Genomic DNA, 27,829 nt, shown 5'->3' with positions numbered 1-27,829 from the left:
GTGAAAGTCGTGAACGCGTACGGAAATGTAGAGTAAAGAAAAAAAAACTGGAAGAATTTAAATCATTTACAGCATGTATGACTATCACAAAGATTGCAAAAAATGAGGTTACAAGCAGTAGATATCAAAGATTAGAAATGACGAATGAGTCCTACAGAAATAAAATATATGTGAGTAGCGAAGAATTTCAGTATAGATACTTTGCTTATTTTACTTACATTAATATAATATTAATTTTGTGTAGAAGAATTCAGATTACGTGAATGACATAAATGAAGATCCTATTCTAGTATTATTGTTCTCTTACTACTTAGTAACTGTATTCAGATTTTGAACTTCTTTATTGTGCAGTAACTGCGAGAAAAGCGTTATATTGTGATTGGTATTCTGAACAGTTTTGCTGTTCAATTACTAGATAAAAGTCAGTACAACTTCCCAATAACCAATCGTATACTGTATAAAATTTCTACCAGGGTTATTAAATTTCGTGAATCCTTATAAAACGCCAGATAAACAATTCGAGATAGTAATAATGTAATCTTCTTACGGGCTCTCCCAAATTCAACAACAAAAATCCAAAAAAACAGGACGAATGAGAGTCAGCATGGTAATTAATACGCAATCTTAAATCTTCAATCCAGAAAATAGAATCTTTATTTCAAAAAATAATAGTACGTTTCAGTTCACTTTGGAACCATCCTCAACAATACAAATTCAAAATATCAATCCCTTCATGTCCAAGAAAAAAATCACCATTAGATTAACAGATTTGATGTTGTAATCTATTCGAAACATTAAAATTATCTTATAAATATTTCTATCCAACAAGTTTCAAATTAACATTAAAATCTAGTGACTCACCCCAAGATATAGAAGAAATTCGTCTCGACATTGGATCAACCAATTACAATTTAGTTAGAACAGATATAAAAATATTTTTGTTGAGCCATCAAAATAATTACGTAAAAATCTCAAGTGTACTGGACAATGCTGCAAAAAGTTTTGATATTTTAACAATCAGCTTGAGCGTTCTACATAATTATTTTGATAATGTAAGAAAATTATTTTCAGATCTGTTTTAAATTTTTAGATAGACTCTGTAAAAGTGAATCAGTGTATTATCATTGATATCAGTGATACGCTTATAACTATAATATCGGTGAATATTTACTGTTTTTCAGTAATAATACACTGATTCATTTTTAGAAGTTATGGTTTCTACAGATTGAATCTGTAGAAAATCTAAAAGAGAGAGTGAATCAGTTTATTATTACTGAAAAACAATAAATATTCGCTGATGATTACATCCACTCGCCGGATCAGTTATAAGTGTAGCACTGATATCAGTGAAAATACACTGATTCATTTTTAGAGGGTATATTTCAACAAAACCATTTTTTTCATCCAGAGAGGCATATTCGGACTTTGATATATCGTGCTCCTCCACTAAATCGTTGTAAATTGAGATTCGGGAACGCGTCTGTCGGCGTGAAAAATTCTGATTAGCTTATGCGGCTATCGGGCACGTAATAAGTATAACGTGTGTACGCGCGGAATATTCACTCACACACACGTACATACAAAGTACATGCAACATTTCTGTATCCCACGATAGAGCCACATCTAGACAGAGAAGCATACTATATTGCACTCACACATACGTATCAAGAATAGATAGTAACGACATGAAGAGGGAAATGGGGGAAAAAAATATATATATATGCCGGGAGAGCCGGAAAACGGAAGTAAAGTCGTTGCTTCGGTCTTCGGTAGCAGTAGTTTAATTAGTTTGTTATCCTTTTCATTTAACTTTGTTTTTCCTTACTCACTTCGCTACTTCCGCGTTATACACCGTTTATCGCGCGTAAAGATTTTACGAAAAATCCCGAAGAGCCTCGGTTCTCTACTTCCTTTTACATTTTCTGATAATTTTTTTATGCCACAGAATTACAATTTATTATACGGTTATTTATATTATGCTTATATTTATAAATATGTATATATTTATGTACCAAGAGTACTTTACTTTATAAAAGTAAAAGTCGAAATTGGAGGAGGACGCTTCCTTGTGTTTCATTGTCAAATAAATAATTAATTAAATGATTAAATAAATAAATTCTGATAATCCAAGGAGTTAACCTCGATCGATCATAGCAGAAAAATATTCTCGAGAACACAAGGCTGTAATTTTGAAACTCTCAGTCGATATGTCTGCCACGTAAATCTTACCATTTATATAATACTCTTCTTGAATGCCATGCTTTAGTCCCGACAATTGCTCATCGAGAGACTTTACGATGACAGAACGAATATGGCGTATAATACCCGTCCACGACAGTTATTCTTAGCCATGAACCGAGCAGTGAGGTAAATTTCGAATTAGCGGTGAATCGGCCGAGTGATTCAGCTATTAACCGTTACGCAAGATCGTAAAAAATACGGAACAGTGTCTATGCGTTACGAAAATCCCACGTCGTGGAACCTATGACAGGAAACGCATTCGGCAATGGAAGACCCAGGGAATCTCTCTTTAAAGCATCGTGTCGATTTAGGAGACGTGCCGTTACGGTATTCCCTCCGGGTATCGGCAGATACTGAGAGTAAATTACGCGCGCATTATGCAGCACTCGCTGCTTATACGTACGAGAGTGCCAGCTCTGTCGTTATTTATTGCGACTTTTATCCGCGATTATGGATGTGGCAAACGGGAGCCTTGGGAAGGTCGCGATACCGTAACTTGAGGTCCAAATGAACCCATCGGGAGGGCTTATCGATGATGGCGCGTTATCGAATACTCCGATACATTGTTCCTATAGAACACAGAGTCTGGACGATTCGTAGAATCGGTATTCATAACCTATTCTTATATTTTAAGACCGTCTTAAGTATGTCTTAAAATATTAATACGGCCCTGTGATTGACTTATGACATCATAAGACTATATACTTAAGATAATTTTAAATATAATCACACGGAGAGAATTTTTTCTTATAGCGTATTTCACTGGCACAACCAGTGCGCACTCAGTGCGCATTAAAGCTGTTGTACATTAACCTAATCTGACTGTAAAAGTGAGAGATCTCAGTTAATAAAATACCCATTGTATATTTTATCAAATATCACAATAAAATGTATTAAGGATTTCGTGGTTTAATTTATTTACATGATTTTATTAAACGTACATTTTTATGTCGATTTGTGTACAACAGCTTTAAAGTGCACTGAGTGCGCACCAGCTCTGCCAGTGAAATACGCTATTAGAGTTTATCCTGAAAATATGATAGTCGTGGAACAATATTGTGTGTATTTTCAAGAATTTTAATGTAAATCTCCTTCGTTCATTAATAAAACTACAATAAAGTATAAAATAAGTTTGATTAATATTACTGAAGTGCATGGTAAAAATCTTTAAAATATATATATTGTATTGTACCACAACTATCATATTTTCGGGGTAAATTTTAAAACAAAATTCTCTCCGTGCGACTATAAATATCTGTCGTACACGAAAAAAAAAAAAGTTTTGCTAAAATATATAAAGTTTAATTAGATACAGATCTGAAAATAATTTTGTTGAGCCATGAAAAAATTATGTAGAACTTTCAAATTATGTAGAACTAATTGATAGAAAGTGCAAAACTTTTTGCAGTATTGTTCATCATATTTGAAATTTCTACGTTTTACGAAATTTCTACAAATTATTTTGATGGTCCAACAAAATTATTTTCAGATCTGTATCTGGCTAAATTTTTAGATATTTCAGCAAAACTGTTTTTTCCATAAGAGGCCCGAGGTATCTTCTTTAAACAAACGCATCATGTATCTTTATTTTCTCCAGGCATTGAATACTGAATAAACGTACTTGAAGCATCCGTAAGGCCTGTCATTATCGTTCAAGGATCATCTCTCGCGCAAATAGACCTTTCACCATCGATATGATGAGAAATCGGCGAGATAAGGTCGATCGTAAAAATTAAACGAACGAGAGTGAATCGCGGAAGGAAAGCTCGGGCGCTATTATCCTCGTTCGAACGTCTATTACGTATCGTACTTTTGACAGGCGTCTATCGAACATCGATACCTAACGATAGCTAACGAAGAGAGAGCAAAGGAACGAGAGACAGAGAGAGCAATGTTCAAAACAGCTCGTATCGGGCATTGTTCGACGACACCGTCCGTGCAATCAAGCGAGACGCATATTTCTTCCGTCGCCTCTGTTCGTTGTATTCTCGGCCTCGAGAGATTCCATTGATCGCTAGTAAATCACGACGACGACGACGACGTCGTCGTCCTTCGAGTGATCGTTGCTGCACTTTGCATCATGACCGGCTACTGCAGCTCACCGACACAATTGCGCGCGTGCATCACGACAAATAAAGCGTTATTACAGCCCGGCGGCGACCGGAGTTTCGCGATGCTTTCACCTGCATCCAGCACTCGAGACGCTTGAGATGCGACCGGCAATCGCATATTATTCCACTTCCGTCCTCAAAGAGAGAGATCACTCGACGAGAGAAATTCTCCCTTCCCGCGGTTCTCGATTATTTCGATCTTATCATGAAATTGAAGCTCCAAAATACGCGCGCAATTTCTATGCCACAAGATTACTGTCGACTGTTTAGAAAATTAAATTAAGATTTTATGTAATAAAATAGATTAATCTAATAATTATTTATCATACAAATTTTTCGATAAAATATGTTCACTAGATAAAAATACATTCGGGAAATTAGAATTGCGCTAAATTGAAATTAATTGGATTTTCAGTACTAAACTATATATATAGTTCTATCGATAAATATATGTAATTAGTAAGCGAAAATGACTATAATTATATGTAGTTTACCTATTATTTACCTATTATTACAATTATATATATTTAATGATAGAACTACATATAGAGCGATCATATTTTTTTTATATGGTTGTTCAAAAAATGGCCATAAATAACAATTAAATTATAGCAATTGCAACTTTTTTATCATAATAATTGTAATTATAATCATTTTCGGTTGCTAACTATATTTATTGATAGAATTATATACACTGAGAAAAAAATGCTGTTGATTCAATTAAAGTCTGTATTACGGGCTGTCACTAACATAAGTGATTAATTCATGTATATTTTTATTGACATAAAGGCATAAATTATTATTTCAATAATCAAGCCTGTATGTCAATAAAATATACGTATGAATTAATTACTTATGTTAGTGACAGCCCGTAATATAGACTTTAATTGAATCAACAGCATTTTTTTCTTAGTGTAGTAATTATCACTAATATTATAACAGTAATAATAATAATTTTTCTCTCAATGTATTAATACTGAGGAAAAAAGCAATTTATGTAAGTACGGATACTAGTTATAGCCACAAATTGTTATACGAATTGCTCACTTAAATAAGTTTATCTGATCGGGTCATGTCCGAAAGCCACACGAACGCTAAATCGATGTTAATTGCATTTTCAGTATGTCGGTATTGTAGGGCGCGCTTAAAGTGCAAATGGGATTAGAATTCATTGGAACAACGGTTACGGCATAATTTTAGAATCGTTTAATTCCAGCTATTCAAAATATTCGAATCTCGCGAAATCAAGCTCATGCATTCACCATAAACACGCGAAAGCTTGATCATTTCATTACAATAGTAATCGCGAGGAATTGTGCAATTTTAAAGGCCCGCTATATCAAACCAGATTGACGAACTGTCCGTCATCTCGAGCATCTCTATCATTTTTTTTTTTTCATCGGTGCGAATCGGCATTTAATCGGGTCTTCCGGCACGGGAATGAATTCACGCGCATTGTGCCAGCTGTCACCGCTCTGTCTGCGAATTACGCGGCTTACGTCGCGAATAACAGCGCGTTGTACACGCTCGAAATTTACCCAACGACCGAATCCGTCTGAAATTCCCAGGAAAATGCGCAGCGATATCACATGGGTGCCGCCGATCGATCGAATCGTATTCTCTTCTGTTTCAAAGCGGAAAATGCGAGCGCTGATATATCCGGAATTTGCGCGCCGACGTTCGCCTATGTGTTGATTCTCCTCAATGAAAGCAGCGAGTTTTATCATTTTACAATTACAATTCTACGTACGAAATATCCCCGACGCTGCGCTGTTACGCTGTTACCCAATTTATTGGGTTGGCCAGAAAGTCTTCTCATTTTTCATTTGTACACGGAGAAAATTTTATGTTAAGTTTTAATACAATATTTTAAATTAGACTTTACTATGTCTTGTATTTTCGATGGACTCTCGCAACATGATTCCGACTTAATTTTTACTATGGTAATACTAATTTTTATCACATAAATAAAGTAATTATTTTGTTAAGCCATATTCTAACATGAAAACAGTTAATTTTTACTATGGTACGCAAACCAAATTTGCTAGGTATATTTGATTTTGTAATAAAAAATTTTTACTATGAAAAAGTGTAAAAATTACGTTATATTATTGTTTTTAAAAAAATAATAATATAGCATTTAAACTTATAATTTACATGAAGACCGCAGCTATACTACCACATTATAGTAATTTTAAATATAACATTTTCTCCGTGTACAAGTGTGATTCTCAACACTCGATTTAGATATTCTTAGACTCTTCTGCGATATCTCGAGTGGTTTGGTCATCATCCCTAATTTGATCATCATCCACTGTATACTTGACCTACCAGAACGTGTCTTGTCCTCAACGGAGAAATTCTCACCACGGAACTTTGCAAACCAAAATTGGCACATGAAATCATTCACACTATCTTCACCGTACACTGCATATATCTTTTTTGGGTCTGCACAACATTTTTATTTTTATGGTAGTAATATAGTATGACGTGGTGAAAAAAAATGTGTCTTTTGCTCTTCCATTTTTAACTCTTTATAACAAGCGGTATAAACTCTATTCATTTTGATACTTTTTTGTTTACGCGTTGATATATGAACTTTTAGGTTATAAATGCATTTGCCATAAAAATAAATGTTCACACCTAAAACGTTTGTCACCTCCTAACAAAAACGAGAAAACTTTTTGGTCCAGTATAAAATAGAGAATTAATTGTGTACAACGAGTTTTATTATCGCATGTCTTCGCTGTAATGCTAATATTTATATTTTTTAAAGCTCGTCAATAAAAATTAATAAATCTTTATCAATATTTATCAATAGATATTACCTGTTGTTTCTGCAGGCATTTGTTTACATGTTATAAGTATATAATAATAAACACTCCGTCATGAAGAAAATACGATTATAATATAGAAGAGGACTCATTGCTCAAAACGCGCCGAGCTCTTTTGTAATAAGAGCTAAATGCACTAGCGTATAATTATCTTATTAATTTAATTCAATTATCTTCAACAATTACCGTAATGCGTTTTAAATAATTGGATTAATCGTAAAATTAGAATTACCTTTCGTCAGCCATATAAATTCAGAATACATAAAAGCAGTTATATATGTATTTTACATTCACGTTTTATATGATTCCATTACGAGATTGCATTCTAAAATTCCGACATTTAACGGATCGCATATCGAAATTACAATCTCGTTGAAATACCAATTTCATCGCTATACAACTGTGATACATAACAGATTTTCAAAGCAGCGATTTTTTCTGAAATTCCGATTACGCGCCAAGTTCTCATCACGAAAACAATCTTTATTCCAACGTGTCGATGTAACTGACTAAAGTAGCACGGAATTCGTAACGCGGACGACATAATTTGAGTAATTAAGTTGACGTCATTGATAAATTAGGGGAATAACGAGAGCGTGGGACTCGGACTGTGGAAAACGCGCTTTCTGGCTACTGCGCGAATTTCTCGTAGAGTGTTTTAATATTCGTGATGTAAAGAGGAGAAATTTTATTTAGAGGAAAAAAATCATTTCCTCGCGCGAATTGCTATCCGCGACATCTGAAATAAATATTTATTAATTCATGAATTTTTCTATTAGCACTCCATTTCCTTGACAATCTCCTTCGACTTCCTTTTGTGTCTAAACGATGTAGGTAATCGAAAAGAAGATGTATATACAAGGGCAAAAAACTTTATGTATGCAATATTTCGGCGTATAGTGAAACGCAATATCTTGTGGGCACAATGGGCTCGACGGAATACAAATGCTCAATAATCAAAGGCTGACCGTGATATTTGCGTATTCTTTGCATTGCTTCGCTATCGCGCGCGTTATCGCGCATTTTAACATTTCAATGTCGCATTCGGCGAGTTACGCGAACGGAGGGAAAGAAATTATTTACGTTACATGACCTCGACGCCGTGAACCTTCGCGTTGGGATACTCGCGATAAATCGTATCAATTACCATATGCAAATGCAAGACAAAGCACCGTTTAATAAAAGCGCTCCGTGAGTCATGCATGTAACGATCGTGGGCGATCAATATATTTATATATATATATATATATATATATATATATATATATATATCAGTAGCAAATTATTATAATCTTTCTAAAATGCCTATGAGCATCAATATTAAATTGCTTGTCAATTTAATATGTAGTATACTATGCTAGTTCTGCTAGGATTGCGTTTCAAGATTGAAAAATTAAATTCACACCGAATTATTTAAGCACTAAAGATCGAAATTGACTTCAGGGCCTTTATTTCTTAGTGTATTCACATCTTAAAATATATTTGGCTTAATATTGTTTAATTAACATAAATAAAAATTTATCAAAAACGTTAACTTTTGGTTAACCCTTTTTACAAAAAAAGTACCAAATCACAAGAAAGCAATTTTTGGCACATTGAATTTCAATTATTTCAGAAATCTGACGTACTAGTGAAATTTGGCTTGCGACATTGTGTTATCTACAAGAAACATTTTATATCGTTTAGAGTATAAAAATAAAACGCTTTGTGTAAACTACTATTTAATTTCAAGGAAAAATCGAGAGAGAGTGTTTGTAAAAATCTTTACCTACATAAAAATTATGACAAAAATAGATAATAAAGCAAAGCATTTGCTTATCAATACGCTTTAAATATACAACGAGATCTTATTATAAGATTTGTCTTTATGTATACCATTTATCTGTTTTTGGAGATAACACTTATGCCTCATTAGTGAAATGTTGATATGTGTTGCCAATTCATTGTACATCGCAAGAATATTATTATGTTTGCGATGTAATTAGCCACGATCCGTATGCTTGTTAGTACGCTTGTTAAACAATCAATCGATGTTACAATGCCTATCCCATATACATTACCTTGTGACCGTACAAGGTAATAAACACGATCTCATTAATGTGTAAGGTACACACGCGTAGTAGCACAGTCTATCCTTCGTGCTGATTATTGACGTTGACGCAGGTGAATCACGTCATTTGACAAAATAGACTGCAGAAATTAGTCACATTACAGCACATATTAAACTCCCTACAACTATATCCCGATATATCCGAGCCATTTCGTCGAGATTATATCTCGACGTTCGACCGCAGACGTTTAAACTATTATTTAAACGGAAAATATGCATGAAATTATAATCTGTTATTTATTAACGACATGATAGATATTTGAGTAATTAAAACATGAAGTGCTAAAAATTCAATACCGAGCATATCAAAATATTTCAAATTCAATTCTCTCTCTCTCTCTCGTAAATATTTATTATCGATTCTATCTCAACGAAATTGTTAAAGTACCAATAATTCAAAGCATTGTGCACATAATCACGAATTACTGCGAATTATTTCGGAATTTAAAAACAGACGTTCTTACGAATTAAGCTTTAGATAAATAAAATAAAAAGTAATATACATTTTAATTGTTACAAAATAAATTCATATAATGTAAAAACTGATGGAAAAAAGAAAATGTTAAATAATATATTAGCGAGAAATAAATCGACTTCGAATTGATAAAACGAATTTTGTAAATAAGAAATATAACACCAGAAATTAGAACACTCTGTTCATTAAAATAAATATTTCAAAAACAGTATACCTATACGATACAAACATTTTCGAATAACATATTTTGAAATAATACGATACATCCGTATAGTGCATGATATACTGCTATGTCATCATCGAACAGTCTCTCGTTCTGGGTTATTGACACGTGGATCGTCAGGAAGTAAATCGATATTGCGAAAGGCTCGATGATACTCGCCCACGGAAACGGCATACTGATTGCTAGTATAAAGGCCATTCTGTCGGTACTCCTCGTTTAAATATGGATCATGGAGGCACGGTCGTTCTATTCCTTGGAAACGTGTGTAACGCACGCGAAGGTAGCCAAAGCGTCGAGAACGCGTCTGTTAGCGGCTCTGAGGATCGTTGGACGAACGCGATTCGCTTGTCACGATATGGAGGAATAACTGCCAAGATACCGAGAAAAATGATCTAAAGTATCACGAGTACGGAAATAGGTTTCCCTTCGCCGGGAATTACGCCATTGCGTTGAAATAGTGTCGGCGATGCACGTGAAAACAGTACACGGAAAGAAGGATATTGCTCAGGTATTTAAAAATTTAGCTACGCTGAGAAAAAAATATAGTCAATTTTAATAAATATTTAGTTCAATACTGCCAACTAAACGTTTACTTGCAGTAAATAAATATTTGTTTAGTAAAAAAAATGATTGTTAAATCAAATTAACATTTCTTGTATCAAATAAATATATTTTTATATTTAATAAATATTTAGTTAGCAGTATTCAACTAAATATTTATTAAAATTGACTATATTTTTTTTCAGTGTAGATATACAGATCTAAAAATAATTTAAACCATCAAAATTATGTAGGAAACTCAAATATGATGAGTAATGCAGCAAAAAGTCTTGACATTCTAACATTCATCTTGAACGTCTTACATAATTATTTTGATACTTGATAGCCCAATAAATTATTTTCAGATTTATACGTAGTTAAATATTTAGATATTCAGCGATCAAAATTTGGTTAGAAAAAAAGGAAATTTTTGTATTATTCACATATAAAAAAAATTATAATTATTCATACTAAATATTTCTCTCGGTGCGTTCTTTTCATGTATAAATAATGACCTGATTTTTCATTCGTCAGAGTGTCCACATTTGACGAATTCTAAAGCACGACCTGTTAAAAATTAATTTTCCGCGCAGCTCAGCTATTGACATTTCTTTATTTCGCCCAGCAATTAAAGTTATATTTTTTTATCTATCCGATAGACAGTTCAAGCGATAGCGGTGGACTGGTTGATCGATCTGCCTCCGTACAAATTGTAATCATGTAACAACGGACAAAGCCAAACCTTTCTCGTGTCCACACAACGGATATGCATATATGGTGTGTACACACAGGCGTGTAGGACGCGCCTATTTCATATTCGACACGACATAGTCACGCAACAACAACGGAGAGCTACGATCAGACATGATAGAAAAATTGCGAAAACTCGTTCTGACAATGAGACTACGCGGACTATACTGACATTTACAAGTGAAATCCAATCATGAGACGTGCCTATACAGTATAAATTTGTTTATGATAAGTTTGTTCATAATTATCTCGGTTTAAATTTAACCCTTACCGTACTATGTACAACATACTATCAAAGGTCATTAGAATCTCTTCCTTTTTTCACCTCTTCAAAATAATTCAAAAAATCTCTAAAAATTCACCAACATACTTTCAACTTTCTAGAATAAATATTGACTCTTTATTTTAGAAAATAATAAAATGTAGTATAATTTATAATTACCGAAAGACTCAATGAAACTTGCACGAACAGGAATCGCTCGGTCACTAGTTACCCATATTAGTACGGTAAGGGTTAAAAAAGAAAAAGAGCGAAGATAGCCTAATTGCAGAACTTGCTCTTATCATCCATTTCCACCACTTAGATTAACTTTAATCTCGGTTTAACTTGCTCCTTTTCTAGTTTCTAAAAATAAGAAAAAGATAAAAAGTAAATTAAACGGAAATAAAAGTTAATGTACATTGATGGAAATGGACATTAATCAAACACTGCACCGCTAATTGCTCGCATATTTCCAGGGGAACGGGAGAAATAAAATGAAATATCACTAATCGCTGTACGTGAAATATGTCTATATACACGTGTGTGCGAAATGCAAGTGATTAATTCATACTAATCGTGAAAATCTCGAGCAAATGTCAGATCATAATATGCAGATATTCACACCTCAAATCACATCGATAAATCTAACAGTAAATGCCTAAAGATAAAATTACTTGTGCACCTCGCTATGGTTTATAAATGTCTAAATAATACGAGGAAATATCTAACCGCTAGCAGAATATTTACGAGGCGACACATCGATCAAGATTATCTTGGGCGACGCCTTGGCGTGCATTCGTACATTCGAGCGTATATTGATTGATAGATAGCGAGCTCTTTGCGGCGAAAAATCGGTCGTGAATGGCCGAGGCGCACGATTTAATTTATGGCCACGAGAAGTACGATCGCTTCTAGGAATCAAACGCGATTATCGCTCTTTTCTCCTCGCTTTGCTTTCTCTGAAAGTCCGCAATGCATCTCCGCACGGAAGCACGTATAGAGCCGATGGCAACGAAACTAACGATTTTATTTGCTGGGTGCGTAAATAGAGGTAATTATATGTAATGAATATGGAAAGAGAAAGAGAAACGAAATTGAATCCAAGAGAAATCAGTATGAATATACCGTATTGATAAAATGACAGAATGTCATTTTATCAATTCAGACTTGGCGAAATACGAACGATCTCGAGAATCAAATCGACATTGTACTTTTCCTCTCTCGCGAACGTTTGCGTGAGTCTATGATTTATTGGTTGCCATTTTATTCATATTTTATGGACCATTCCGACTTGGATTGAACGATCGTATAATAGTAAAACTCTTACACTCGAGGAATCATCTCACATAATGATTCACGATCCGTTCCAGTAAGGATTGAGACGCTGCGACGTTACTTCTTCCTCCTCCACTTCTTCACGAAAGCAATAATTCCATAGAACGAATCGCGCCGTTGCATCGAAAAATCGAAGCTACGTAGATAAGCGCGAGTGAATTTATCTGATCTATGATAACCATACCGTTATCACTATGCGGCTTGTTTTTATCGCATCGCAAATTTTGTAGAATTCGAGATAAAGTATTCGAGCGACTGAAACTGGAGAAAAAACTTGGGTATTTATTCAAGGAAATGAGTCGACACAGGCCTCCGTGTTTTCACAGAAAACACAGAACGGAAAATATTTACGGATGGGAGATACTAACATGATATCGATTACAGTAATAAAGCAGCATTAAAGCAGTGACAAATAAATTAAAAGGAATTTTAATAGATAAATAATAAATATATATAACGCGAAGTTTAATTCCTTAGATAAAATATTTCTATCGTACGCACGTCGTGTACATTCATGGGTAGTTGTGCATGGAAAATTAGATTGCAATGTACGATATCAATTTAAATAAATGAAGAAATGTGAAAAGCTAATAGCTAAACCGAAAGAAATCAATTAAATATATATATATATGTCTTTGCCGGATAATACGGCGGGTATATACCTTCATAAACGCGCATATCCGTTTCCATCCATATTTCCACGCAATTGCATGTGTTTAATTACCCGTTTAATTACCACGTTAATCCGGAGAAAGATACGACTCGATCGGGCAGCATTTTCCGCGAGGCACGATCCTATCCGCGATTATTCTCGAGTCTACCGATCCGATGCCAAGCTAATTCGACGAGCGAAAGGTAGAAAATCAATTAAGCCGCAGTAACTGTACGCGGGAGATACGTTTGATATCTCAGGCTTTGCACTTTGCACTTTTTCCGACCGTGAATTTTTCTTACATCAATAACAGTAATAATATAGTAATAATAAAGCGGTAATAAATAAAAGAAATTTTAACAGATAAACGATAAATATACATACACGATGAAGTTCAATTCGTTAGATAAAATATTCTCGTACGTTTAATACGCAATTCTTTTTTTTAATCTTTCAATCTTCAATTCAATGTATGTATAATTTCTTACGTAACTCGAGCACACGGGAAAGAGATTCATAAAAATATTATATTTGCCTAGCGGATCGATTTTGCCAAAATACATAAAAATGGTACAAATTTGAATACAGATTTGAAAAACAATTATGCAGGATTTTGAGACTGGTTGCTGCAATATGAACATTTTTTACAGCAATGCATATCATATTAAGTTTTTTTACACAAATATTTTGATGGTTCAACCAAATTTATTTTCAGATCTGTAATCTAACTCAATTTTTAGTTTCAGCAAAACCATTCTTTCCATATAGATTATACTCGTTAAAACTGAAGTAAAAATGAAACGTGTTCACTTTTTTAGTCTCTGAAAGCTTCATTTGTCAAAATGTTACACATGAATTGTGGCGAACTCGATCTGCCACACTTCGGAAAGAAGCATATCGACGGCATAATTTCAGTTGAAACGTTCGTCGGTACAAAGTGGCTTTAACGCGGCTTCCATCTGGCATATACGATCCATACGTTATATCTGCACGTGCCAATATTAAATTCGCGTACATTCCAGGGCGCGGTCCAACTACGAGCCGATATCGCGCACGTTTGCTCGTTCGCGTACTAAAGCATTATATTCTCTATCGAACAGAACAAACCGCCATACTATACCCCACCCACCCTCAATTACGATTAAAGACGTCTATTAAGCTAGCACAACCATTTGAGTATATTATACAATGCGCCATGCAATGGAAATGCATACAGAAATGTTTATTGCTACTTTATCATAAATTTATTGCTCAATTCTCGATTTTGTTTCATTAAAAATAATGACTGTACTAATACGAATTAAAAACTAAAGTTGAACGAGAAATAGAAAAAGAAAACATATTTAGAATAAAAGGTATACTTGTTGTTAATTAGGTCGCCGCTGCGGGAAAAGAGAGATAAGCAAAAGTTTTAATAGAATCGATGTTAGATTGGCGTTATCTACAAAAACGTCTAAAAAAAAGAAGGAAAGAATGTAAAGTAAATAAATTTACAGATCGAGAAAGTTAAAAGGGGAATATTATGGGAACTGCTTAATGTTTTACTGTCTGATAAATCTGATATCACTGACGTTTTACCTGCACGCCACGTAACTTCTAGTACCAACAGATCCAGAAACGACGTTTATTTCTCTCATAGATCTGAACGCGATATAACACCGTAAACATTTTATCGTGGGCGATCCATAATCGTTATCGCGACCGGCTTATCCCTCCGCTTCTCGTTAAGCCGATACAACAACCGTGAGTAATACTCCCGCAGGCTTTGCCATGTACACTGACTGCACCGATGCAGATGCCGCGCTCGGATAGTCGCGAGAGACGGGACAGGAAAAGTGGGATAATTCGGGTACTCGGGAAAGAAGCTAAATTAGGAAGCGCGAGCGTGCTGACATCCGCTCAACGAAATCGCGCTCCTCTCTCGTCGGCTCAGCGTGTAAAACGGCGTCTACGATAAAATGTTAAAGCGTAAAACTTCAGCTTTAAGCCATAAAAAATTGACCAATCACATATCAAATATGAGGAGAATAATCGACTGTGGCTGATCAATTTTTTACCGCTTGAGGCATGAAATTTAAATTTTACGCAAAATCTCATCGTAAACGCCGCTTAAATCTAAGTCCACAAATCCTTGCTTTATAAGGTCATAAGCCTTAAAGTTGTAAGAAACTGATCAATCACAGTCGGTTATTTTTTTCATATTCGACTGTAATTGGTCAATTTCTTACAGCTTTACAGCTTAGACTAAAGCCAGCTAGACTAAAGCCAAAAACACGTAAAAAAAAACGTAAAGCACTAAGATGTAAGCAGTAAGTGAATCGGCCAATCACTGCAGCACTGAGAGAAAAATGTTTGGTATTTGTAACTATATATATATAGTTCTAGCAACAAATGTATATATAGTTGATATGGTTGTCCCAAAATATAACTATAAAATTATAGTCACTTGAATCATTTTAATAACTATAATTATAGTCATTTTAGGCTGCAAACTGTATACACTTGTTGCTAGAACTATATATACATAATTACTGTTATTATTATTATTATAGCAGTAATAATTATAATTATAATATATAATTATAGTTGCAAATATCAAACATTTTTCTCTCAGTGAGTGGAGAAAACTTTACGTTCTCTACTACGATAGGTCGATTCGTTTACTACTTCAGTTTTACTGCCTTAGGTTTTTGTTATGTGCGCTTCTAGCTCAACACGGACGGAGCGACAGACAATCTCGGTGCCATGGTGGTTGATAACTTTATACGTGCGCGCGCGCGATTTGCATATCGTACGTTACGTGTCGGTACGCTGGTACGCGAGGCATCTCGTAGAAAGACGTGCATAAGGGACGAGCAGCTGGGTCAATGACGTCAAGAGCCACCTTATACATCCCCGCAGCTACCAACCGCCGGAAGGGAATTCATAGGAAGAAGCTACAAACACACACACGTGTACACGTAAACACATGCATGCACGCGGGCGTTATACGCGCTCATGAAACCGCGACAACTATCTTCGTATATACTTATATTCCAAGTGCTCTATGATGATGAATACAGAATGCAATGATCGCGAGTGCACCGTCGAGATAAGCGCGAACGTGTACGGCACGGCCGAGTCGTAATCATGCCGCGTTACGTTGTATCTGTAGGCAGATCGAGATATTTCACCTGCGTGCGTCGAGCCGCTTTATGAGTCTCTCGAGGTCAAAAGGCAAACCTTTAATAATTATTAAATCGTTACATTTAAATTCTACGAACCGCGACTCTTATTTTTCATCGTCTTCTGGTCGCGGAGCCATATATCTTTCTTCTTCCGACATTCTCGAAGAAAAAGTCACTTCTCCTTTATAGATTACTGATACTGTCAAATCTAATACCGGCCAATTTATTACTGAAAGACAGTAATTAATTGCTTATTTAAGGTATTACAACGGTGCACTGAGAAAAAAAAAATGATCGCAATTACCATAATTTGACTATAATTTATAGTCATATTTTTGGGACGACTATCTATATTTATACTTGTTTTTTTAACCGTGCAAATATAGTCAACTGTGCTATTAATAACAGTCACAAACGCTGTTTGACAGTTTTTGGTATTCTCTTAACATATTTTTTAATTATTATTATTACCACATAAATAATTAGTGAATTTAAGAAAATAGTCATGTTCACTATAATTGCATTTACTGAATAAAAATATTTATTTCATTTACATCTTGATATTTTATTACACATTATTATTTGAAATTATCATAATTTGTAACACAATTTTTTCATGTTTGAAAGAACTATATACATGATTATTATTATTAATATTATATAGCAGTAATAGTCATAAAACTGGAGCTCTCCTAACCATAATTATCTTACCATATAATTATAGTCACAAAAACCAAACACTTTTCTCTCATGCTTTTAATATTTAAAATAAGAAATTAATTACTGTCTTTCAATATTAAATTAGCTAGTAGGTATTAGATTCCTGTGATTTCAGAATAAAGCTCGTCAAGAGTGATTGAATAATACATTTTTTCTGATATATATTACGATTCGTCCTTTTGAAGAACGTTGAACTTCAGTGCTCTCAATGTGCATATCATAAATTTTCAAGACCGGGTGTTCCCAAAACCTGTTTGCAAATCACAAAGTTTCGACGACGTTTGAATTACAGCGACAGAGATAATAATTTATGTATAGTTCTTTGCTAATAGCATGCGAAAGTTACGCTCAACTCACCGCAAATAGGTGGTTGCACGACGAGTTTCGCCGGTGACCATCCCATCTAACACATCCTCTGTCACATATAAGCACATACTCTCCCATGTACAAGACTTGACCACTGGCAAAACCCAATGTCGGGAATTGCCGACTTGTGCCGGCGGCGATGTCGATGGTCCGATGTTTCCCAAAAGACCAGGTCGATATCCGACAGCGATTACTTGTTTCAAGTTTAACTTCGATGCTTACGAAAAGAGCTCTTCCAATGTAAGATTCTTATGCAAATAATCTTTGATATTTCACTTTAAATCATTTCAAAGTCACACAAAAAATTTACGAAAGTGATCCAGTTTCTGTTTGTACAAAAAAAGGGGCTGTTCTTCCATGAAAAATAATCCTTGATATTTCACTGTAAATTATTTTAAATAACCACGTAAAAAATAAACAAAACTGATCCAGTTTCTACTTCTACAAAAAAGAGCCCTTTTAATGTAAAAATCCGATTTGTGTGTAAAATACTCTCTGATATTTTCCTGCAAATAGCACCACGGAAAAATAGAACTGATCTAGCAGTCTTTTTACTGTACAAAAAAACTGGTTTATAAATAACATATAAATACCATATAAAACCAACATATAAATAGAAGTTTTTAGTTTGTATTTATTTCGTCTATTTCACCGTTTCCTTTAATACCTCGTACCTTTAATACATCCAGCTATAATCGTCTTACTGTACTTAGTTAATCCAGTGCAATATGATACAAGATAGAACTCATGATACGATGTAAGAAGGGCTATACGTTCTCTTTTTATATGTGATATCTTTTTTAATAAATTCTAAAAGAACTCGACGATCCTCCTCCAACCGGAAAAGAGATTCTCTCGATTCCTTCTTGAAATAATATTCCGCCAGTTCATACATGTTCGTGTATTACATTTAACGAAAGCCCTGAAGCTATTACACGGTGTACGTCTTTGAGAGAGGAAAGACGAGCATAAAAGAGAGAAGCAGCTGGATCGATGACGTCACTACCTGTCTTGCAACTCTGGTAGCACCCTAGGGTATGGGTCAGCATCACGGGATAATACATGAGAAAGAGAGAGAAGAGCTACGTTCTCAGACTACTATATGAATTTGAGAAACATCATTTGTATACCGGAAAGGGTTTTCTCGTAGCAGAAGCCACGACCTAATTCATGGAGAGACGGAGAAACACGTAACTTGATTTAAAATTAATTTCCCCTGCGAAATCTACCGACATAACGTCGCGCGCGATAAAGTCAGCTTAAAGTAATAGATTAATTTAATATTACTTAATTTAGAAATTAAATAATAAGTTAAATTTCTAAAGAAGAATCTTATTACCCTGTCGTTTTATCTGAGATTATTATTCCACTTACTTTCGTAATCATTTTGTCACACAACTTCGCGTAACGAGTTCATTCATTTTCCCTCCCCTTCCCGGAAATTTGATCGAATCTGGGAAAGCTGATATACCGAATCGACACAGAAATTCTATCTGAATGCAAAGAGGTGGGAAAAGAGCTAGAACGAACAACGGAATGGCTAATTAGCTGACAATAAATTTACGTTACGGTCGACGTACGTCACGAGATTAGTTATACCGTATTACTTAAGATCGATTATATCAATGACTAATGTCCGTAAGTTATGTTCGCGTTCAGTGCGACGCGAACTGCACCAAGTATGAGATTTATATTCGGAACTTGCTATTCAACTTTTTGAAGTGACAGGATTAATTCGCCAGCCAGTCGGACAGCGATAAAGATATCTCGATCCGCCATATCTCGAGCCAAATCCAATTTTTCAACTTTGTCGAATAACTCAAAAACGAACGCAGCGAATTGCATCCGCAGCACATTTCTCTTACTTTCCGATGTAATGTATTTAACAATGGAAAATACGCTGGGATTTTTACTCGTTGCACGATACAATTTTGCGGAATATTATAAACGCGTTTCACGTTAGAAAATTTCATTTAAAGTTCTATTAAGAGAACAAACTTGCTTGGGCGATTCGCGAGCTTAATAGAGAATACTGAGAGAATTAATGTTGAGTGCGTCTGTTATGACTCTCGGATGAAATATTGTGCGAATGTACCATCTGTGCAAAGAGTAATGCGTCGCACTTTGCACTTTTCATATGGCTTTTTTCCTTTTTGTAAAACGAAACTAATGCCCTACTTTTCCGGAAATACACAATATTACAAACTGAAGCTGCTAACGATTCGAATCGTTCATCATTTCAAGCAATCGTAAAGCATATTTTACGTAAACAGAAAGAACGGTTGAAATGTTAGGTCGGGAAAAAAGTTTTTTCATATTTAAAAAAATTTTTTGCAAAAGTTTTTAATTTGTTGCAAAATTTTCGTTACAATTATATCATTCGCTAGAGTAAAGTTTCAGCTTTTTTAATTAACTCGCGAATAACTCAGGAACAAAAAAATCATAGGAACATTTTAAAAAAATGATTTTGTAGGGAAAGCTTCAAGCTTTCACGATAGATAGTCGAACATTTTCGTACATTTTTTTGGGTACATGAAATACCCCTAAAGTGAAAAGAAAGTTTTTCATCTTTTTCAGGTCGTATTTTTTTAAATGTAAAAATTACTAAACTCATAGAAACTCAAAAAATATAGTAACCTTTCGAAAGTAGAGAGCTTCAAGCTTTAAAACCCTTTTTTTAAATTTAAATTTCGTTCATTTTTGACGAAGATATTGTATATGCAATTTTGAATTAAAAAATACGAAGAAATTTTTTCCCCGACCCAATATTTAAAAGTTTAATTAAAGACAGAAACAGATCTAAAAATAATTTTGTTGAAACCGTCAAAATAATTACATAGAACGCTCAAATTGGTTGTCAGAATGTTAAAATATTTTGCAGCATTGCTGTCAACACTAAAAAGTTCCACATTATTTTGATGATCCAACGAAATTATTTTCAGATTTGTATCTAGCTACTTTACTTCAGCAAAACTTTTCTTTCTGTGTAAGACAATAAAACTTAATATACAGAATATATACAGAATATATACAAAAAATACATAAAATATATAAAATAATAGATCAATAAAATATATAGAATAAAATAGAAAAATATTTTTTGAAGAATTTTCTTTTTTGAATCAATCACTTCAAAAATTGACATTTTGATATGTCAGATTGTCTTAGTTATTCCGAATCTAATATTCTCAAAAAATTAATTCAGAATCTCGAAAAATTAAGAAAAAATCAAACGTGTATTAATTCACTATTTTATTTCCTTTCATTTTCGATCAGTGACGAAATCAGCAAAACGTGACAGTTGACAATTTGTAATTTAAAGCAGCTTTTGATAAATGCATATCTAAAAATGGTATTTTATTTACAGACTGACGGTGACACGTTCTATTTTTACGGCATCTATTTGACACTTATCTCTCTAACGTCGCTTTTAGTTTCGACTTTTAGTTCCGAGACTTTTGTTTCAATTTCATGCTACCTGGAGCAGATATGAAATGCAAAAAAGTCACAGAGGACTGTAACAAAATGTCTCTTTTCAACGGAGCTTTCTCGAGATAGCTACGATCGTTAAATATTATAACTGGAGCTGCATATTTTAATCCTTTGTTTCTATATCTCCAAAAATGCAAGGCTAAAAATTTACATGCATAAAATTTTCGTATAGCATCTATACAATACTGTTAAATTTATAAGATCAAATTATACCCATTGAATTATTTTTAACCATTTTTATAGGTCTTTCTCGCCACCGTTATTGAATATATATATATCCTTAATTTAACTAAAATAATGGGATTAAACAATTTAATTTAAAAAAGTGTATTAAATTTGACTAAAATTTAGTTTATTATTTATTGCTGAGTGTATACCTTGGTGCATACGTTAACACGAACGTTGTTTACTTTGAAACTCTCTCTAGTCACAAGTTAAAAATAATAAAATGTTATTTAATTCAAAAGATTTGGTTACCATCGCTCCTTTGATATCTAACAGTAAAGCAACGAACAGAACCCGCAAAAATTAATATTAAATTTGTCGAAAATATTAATAGCTGCCTCTGCAAAATCGTGATTTTATCTCGCAACGTCGCATATCCATGGAATTTTGCTGAAACGGAAATGAACATCCGTCAAAGTTTTGCTAAACACGGCACGTTGAGAGCGTTGATTCCGTCAATCGATCGAGGGATAGCCTCGATGCACCGTAGAAAGTTACACTTAGACAACTTGCCATCAAGCCACTCGTAAGTATTGATCGACGCGTTAAACGAACGACGCCGTCAACCGTATACCGTCGAATTTCATCTTTTGTTACCAAATAATCGTTAAGGTGATGACAAAACAAACGCATGTGAACGATAAGCACGCACTGAGTCCTGAGAGAAAAGTGGATATTTATGACTATTATTGTATAATGGTAAAATAATTATGGTTAGAAGCTTCAGTTTTATGATTACTACTACTATAATGTTAGTAATAAAAACCATATAAGTTCTCTCAAACATAAAAAAAATTGTACTATAAATATATTATGATAATTTCAAATATTAATACAGTAAAATATCAAAATATAAATGGTAAATAAAATAAACATTTTTATTCAGTAAATGCAACTGCAATTGTAGTGAATATCCAGATCTATATAAATTTGGATTGTAAAGCTATCAGGTTAACACGCCATTCTATTAATAAAAAAAAAGTGACAGTTCTAACAGTATACTTTTCATAGTTCTACAGTTCCTCGTTAAAATAAAAAAAAGTTCCGCGTTTTTTGTGCTAAAAAATTAAAATTAAAAATATCACAAGTGCTAACTCTGTGACTCTAGCACAACAATCCCCTCCAAAGTATAAGAAAAAGAAAAAATATTTCCACTTTTGACTACAGTTTCCGTTAGTGCTACTCGGGTTACGCCAATATATGGTATGTAATTTAAAAACAAAATTCCAACAACCACCAATTTTAACAGACTTTAAACGTAGAAGACATCACGACACTTGGAAAAAAGTGTCGTGACGAAACAAGGTGGTCGAGGACATTGACAACTTCGTTCGATAACTCGTCACCGATAGCCGATATCGCAAAGGGAGAGGCATCAGAAGGTATCGCGAAGATACTCGGGCGAAATGCCAAGTGGACGAGTTCGATTTCGCGATACGAATCGGGTTAAAGCCGAGCTAGATTGAAGCATCTTCGAATGCGCGCGCGAGTGCATTTGTTACAGTCGGGTTACCAGGGCGGCTTTTGTCTCCCTACCTTAATTAGACTTCGCGTGCAATAAAAGTACGACTCGCGGAGATGGTATTACGCGGAGACATGGGCTCGAGGACGCATGTCTAATTAGCGACGGTATGATCTCCATCGTCCTGGAAGACATATTATCACCGGCGGCTTTCACGAACGAGGTACACGTGCAAGTACGCCCAAGCATGGGTGTCACGACCGTTAGAGTACGATAATATTTTAAAGAGGACACATGTGTGCTTTCGCGGGGAGCGTCTGGACGCTTGTTGTTCCTTCGTCATGTCGTCGTGAAGTATCCGGATCGCGATTAAGAGATCTAACTACCCTAAAATTTTAACAAAATTGAACATTTCTTTTTTACATTTCTTAAAAGTTTGAATCTTTAAGAATATTTTAAGACTTCAGATAAAGTAAGATTATTTTATTATAGAAAAAAAATCGTTTCGAATCTTCTTTTGCGTTTTTTTTCGAAGCCATGCTTTTCAAGACGGGTGTAAACTTTTCTCCGAAACTAACAATCCGATTGACTTCAATTTTGGCAGGAATATTCTTAAGAAGATTATTTATCGTGTAATATACGATTTTTTTGATATGTTAATCTATTTATTTATAACTAATTTTTTAAGTTGTGTCGTTTTAAGTGGAAAAAAAATGTTTTTTTCAAATCGAGTTACTTTCCAGATTTCTAAACAAAAAAATTTTTTTCTTTTTAGAATGTATGAATTAAAGGAGGAAAAAAATTTTGTGTGATTAGACACAAATAATAACGGTGTTCTAGCTCTTATTTGCCTGCATTTATATCAATATTAGTTTGTTTATTGAGAGCTCTTTTTATTATTATTCAACAAAAAAAACCCTACGTTACACGATAACTGTTAGATCTGTTTACAAAAAAATATTTTGTTTTTTTATTTCAAACCACCCCCGCCCTTGGAAATGTTACATCCGTCCGATCAAAGGAGCTTTGCGCGAATTGCTCTATATAATTTAAACTTTTTAATTAATCTGTTTCAAAATTTACAAATTTACAGCTTGAACATTGTATATACACATATAAAATATAAGTTAATTCTATGCAGTAGTTAATTTAAAAAAAAATCTTAATTTTGTGCTTATTTTAAACCCTGTCAGGGTGGGTAGTTAAACCCCTTAAAGTGTCAGAAATACATTAAATACATACATTAAAAAACGTAAGGCAGTAAGATGTGAGCAGTAAACGAATTGACCAATCATATAATAGAGAACTTCTTCTCTACTATGATTGGCCAATTCATTTACTGCTTAAGTTTCTTGCCGTGGCTATGACGCACTGGAGAAAAACTTGAGCAATGAGACTAATGATACATAGAAAAATATAAATAGTAAGGCGTAAGCAATAAGACATTTAAATCATCAGTCAATATCGTAAGTAGTAGCAAATTTAAAATATTGACTACATTTACACGGCACGCTTAATCGGATTTAATAACATCCGTAGTTAGTCCGGATCTACAATAGGTGTTTTATGCCTTATGCCGTAAGAAACTGACCAATTACAGTCGAATCCGAGAAGAATAAGCGACTGTGATTCGCCCATTTCTTATGGCTTAAGGCTTAAAACTCTATTGTAGATCCGGGGTTATGAAATTGGCCAATCATAGCTGTTCCTCGAAAGAATGGAACGACTGATTGGCCAGTTTTATAACTACGGATGTTATTAAACCCGATTAAAGATGTGCAAATGTAATCAGTAATTAACTTATTGCTTACATTTTTCTATGTACCAGAGCTTTTGCTGTAGCTTTGACGTACATTTTTTGCAATCCTTTATTTCTAAATCTTTTCAAGAATGTGAGAAAGCTTACACATTCGATATTTTTCTAGCGTACGTGTAAAAAACAAACACGTTTAGGAGGAAGAGTCGTTTTTCAAGTCGACCAAGGAATCTCAAACAAAAAACATGGCAAAAAAGAACAAAGCATGCTCGATAGTCATCACGTATACGATTCTTTCGTTTTGCTTGTCATTCATTATACCGTAAGTTCTTCGTGATTACAAAACAGCGTTTTTTAAATGCAAAAAAAAATTGCGACATATGAAACCATATCATTAAATATCTATCGAGTTGTGATTTTAAACACTCACCAATCTTTGCAACAATGTCTATCAACAGTAACTTAAATTGTTTCGGTATTGAGAATGTCGTAAGTTCCTAAATTATTATTAAACAAATATTATTATTTATATATATATGTATATATATTTCTCTTCCGCGTAAAAACTGAAGCGTTTCTAATAACTGCAATTAATTTTATAATAATCGTCATTACATTGCAATTAATTTCTAACATTCGCATTTTCAGTGGTGACATTTTCATTATATAACATTCAATAGGTAATAATAATAATATGTATTATGCAGTGTAACTTTTTTAATAAATGATGTAATACGGTGTAATAATAATAATACAATAAACGATACCGCTCATTTAATGTTGAAATAATGCTCGAAAATCAAAATTCTTTCAATAATAATGTCATTATTAAAATCGAATTTCCTTACGAATTTATATAATTAAAACTTTCTTTCAATAATTTTGGATAATTTAAAGATTATTTCTTTTAAATTTTAATAAATATGAACCACATTTACGTATATCATAAAGACATAAATTTATGTGAAATGAAACAATTGGTACAAGTTATATTACTAAAAGTAACATAACTTGTACCAATTGTAAGCAACATTCACATAAAACAAAGTGCGAAATGGAGTTTGATGATTTGCGAAAAGTAAAACGCGCTTGGATAGATATAACCTTTAAGAATTTAACAAAAACAAATATTACGTACAAAATATTTCCGCGAAATACGATTGTCAGAAAACGATAAGCGACTTGCAAGTAGCATCTCCGTAGAACGTATCAAACATAACTAATCTCGTACTTTGGCAGCCACGAGTGTTTCGCATTTGATATCCTATCCGGAGGCAGACAAAACACTACAAGGAGGCAGAATGAGCCCCTTGTGTGTGATCATGAACTTGACTTTGTGCGTAAGAACGGTTACTCAAGAAGGTTATTCGATTCGCGCGGCCGTTTCTGAGTATTATTTCGAGCATTATCATTGTATCGCACGTGGGCCTCTCCGTTCTAATTTCCCGTTACCTCGGATCTACAACAGAGTTTTAAGTCTTAAACGAAATAAGAAATGGACGAATCATAATCGATTATTCACCTGGAATTCGATTGCAATTGGTCAATTTCTTACGGCTTAAGGCTTAAAACACCTATTGTAGATCCAGATTCAAGCGAGGCCAACGACAGAAGGCAACATCAAACGGGGAGAACGGGAGCGTCCCATTCTCTCCCTTGTATAGCTATCCTCTAAAATCTTTTACAGTGAATCTCACTCTGAAGAAAGAAATCTGACTCTTAGATCCAGCTCCACAAACGTAAAGTTAACTTTAATCTCGGTTCAACTTACTCCTCACTTTTTTTCAATTTTAAAAAGATGAGGAGAGTAATCTTTTTAAAATTGAAAAAAAGTGAGGAGTAAGTTGAACCGAGATTAAAATTAATCCTACCTTTGTGGGACCGAGTCTTAAAGATTGACATTTGAGTCATTTCCAAGACTGGGAGGACTTAGTAATTTTCACCTCATTTCAAAATACACGATCGACCCCCTGGTACAATTTTCACTCTCCAGAGTGAAATTCCAATCCAAGGAATTCAGACAATAGAGAAGGATACGGACGAAGATCACTGGACGTGGTAATACAAAACTCATCGACTTACGTCAAGTGGGACCAGCTCTCGATCGATACGACGACTGTATGTGTGTAGGTCTTCTCTCTTTCTCTTACGCCCGCTGCTGGCCTCCCTCGCCGTCTCCCTTTGTTCCCTCGGCGTTAACGGGGCCTCGGTGGAGAAAACATCGGTGCACACAGAGGCGAGGATCGCGATGCGCGACGGAAAGCAAAAACCCGACCTTAGCCTCGCGCTTTGCGGCCCGAATGCACAGAACAGAAGATTACAAACGAGAGAACACAGAGCACGGCATAATACACTCGCCTCCCCCCCGAGAGCGTGTCGCGTCACCACAGCTGGTACAGTCGCGTCTCGTAGAACAGCTCGATGTCGTCGCTCCTCGTCGAACGTTACGAACGTCGAAGCGAGCGAGAGATACAACGCGCGCGCGCGCGCGAGCGCGAGCGCGACGGAGGGAGAGAGATGCGTATATACGGCCGGTCGACTTCCGTCAAAGTCGCGGTTGGCTAGCCTTGCTCGTCGCTAGAAACGAATACGGAGTATACGCGATCGCGCGAGCGAACGATATTTTCTCGCTTTCCTTCTCTCTCTCTCTTCTTTCCTCTCGCGTACGTACGAACGGCCGAGCGGGCCGAGCCGAAAGGAGCCGCTTTTGTTCCGAGAGAACGGAGAGCAACGGAGAGCGAACCGAACGGCCCCGTCACCTCCACAGCAGACACCGCGGGACTGAACTGAAGCGAGGCGCCGGCGTGCTTCCCCCTCCCCCCCCGCGGATGCCGCTCCCATCCCCACTCCGGCGCCCCTCGCCCCCCAACAGCCGAGTGCTCCGGCGCTCGTGCTTCTGCGCTCGTGTATCTTCGTGGCCTCTCGCTCATCTCGCCTCGCCTAAACTACCACATCTCTGTTTCCACCGCGATGCTCAATCTCTCTCGTTCACTCGCGCTTTTCACTCTCGTCCTCCTTCTCTTTCTACTTTCCATCTTCCCCTCTCGGGGAAACTGCGGGGTTTCTCTCCTACCTTCGCCGAGGGACAACTCACCTGTCGTTCGTTCG

The 27,829-nt window shown here is 35.0% G+C and overlaps 1 protein-coding gene across 1 annotated transcript in view; it reads right to left on the bottom strand.

The window, feature by feature from the left end:
• Positions 1 to 27,491, bottom strand: part of LOC108764378 (ankyrin repeat domain-containing protein 50-like) — a gene marked incomplete at its 3' end in the record, with an annotated part of 83,293 nt that extends 55,802 nt beyond the window's left edge. The window contains exon 1 of the mRNA XM_018512605.1: positions 26,804 to 27,491. The remainder of the gene's footprint in view (positions 1 to 26,803) is intronic.
• Between the last annotated feature and the right edge of the window lie 338 nt (positions 27,492 to 27,829).

The sequence above is a fragment of the Trachymyrmex cornetzi genome, unplaced genomic scaffold (assembly GCF_001594075.2).
Source record: "Trachymyrmex cornetzi isolate Tcor2-1 unplaced genomic scaffold, Tcor1.1 scaffold1137, whole genome shotgun sequence".
NCBI lineage: Eukaryota > Metazoa > Arthropoda > Insecta > Hymenoptera > Formicidae > Trachymyrmex > Trachymyrmex cornetzi.
Note: the sequence above shows the minus strand (reverse complement) of the source record. Positions and strands in the feature narration are given on the sequence as shown.